A 1,173-nucleotide genomic window follows, 5' to 3' on the forward strand; every position below is an offset into this window, starting at 1 on the left:
AATCTAGGGACCAATATCTAAAGTTCCCTCTCGGCAAAAGTTGGAAAACTTACTAAAACTGAGCTTTTATAAGGCAATGACTTTAACTATCTGCCTTTCAACGTGCTACCTCAACTACTAATGTACAGTATTAGCCCACTAACTATCCCACTATTGGCAATGGTACTACTGTACTTTCAATAAAGCAATCGTAATATAAAATTCACAAAAACTCTGTCTGAACACATTGCTCTTCTTAATGGGTTCAGTTGACTATTTAATCTGCAATTTCCTATGACCTGTATCGTAAACACACACCATGTCAAACTGTACGTGGTTAACTGTACACTCAATAGGTATGGACTAGTATATATAAAATGTCATTACTTCATTCTATCCTATTAAACATTTTTGTAAAATTATGTCATAACTAGTTGCCAAAAACATGGTTGGTAAGGTCACAGTGACCTTGACGTTTGACCTTCGGCCACCAAATTCAGTTCATCATTGAGTCAAAGTGGAGGTGTGTACCAAATTTGAAGATATTCCCTCAAGTTGTTCTTGAGATATCGCATTCATGAGAATGTAACAGACACAAGGTCACTATGACCTTGACCTTTGATCTTTGACCACCAATTTCTAATCACTTCATCACTAAGTCCAAATGGATGTGTGTACCAAATGTGAGGAAATTCCCTCGTGTTGTTCTTGAGATATCGCTCACAAGAATAAGATAGATGAAGTCACAGTGACCTTGACCTCTGACGTCCAACCACCAAATTGTAATCAGTTCATCCTTGAGTCCAAGTGGATAGTTGTGCCAAATTAAAAAAAAAAAATCCCTCAAGGCGTTCTTGAGATATCGCATTCACGAGAATGGGACAGACGGACTTATGGACAGATGTACGAACAGACTTCCTGAAAACATAATTCCTCCGGCCACGGCCATCGCCGATACGTAGACATAACAACATGTTAAAATGTCATCAGTTGTTTTATTTCTGTTTTAATTTGTGAGCACAAAGTATTAATTTGAGAGCATCCATGTAGCTGCAAGTAATAGGCTTAATTCCTACAATGCGCATTAAATTTTCAATCGAGAAGACTTTATTAACTCAAGAGCTCAAATTAGTAATTCGAGATATAATAGTGTGACGCCTCCATGACACCTCATAGGCTCCGTAGTCGTCCAGT

The sequence above is a fragment of the Epinephelus moara genome, chromosome 6 (assembly GCF_006386435.1).
Source record: "Epinephelus moara isolate mb chromosome 6, YSFRI_EMoa_1.0, whole genome shotgun sequence".
NCBI classification, from domain to species: domain Eukaryota; kingdom Metazoa; phylum Chordata; class Actinopteri; order Perciformes; family Serranidae; genus Epinephelus; species Epinephelus moara.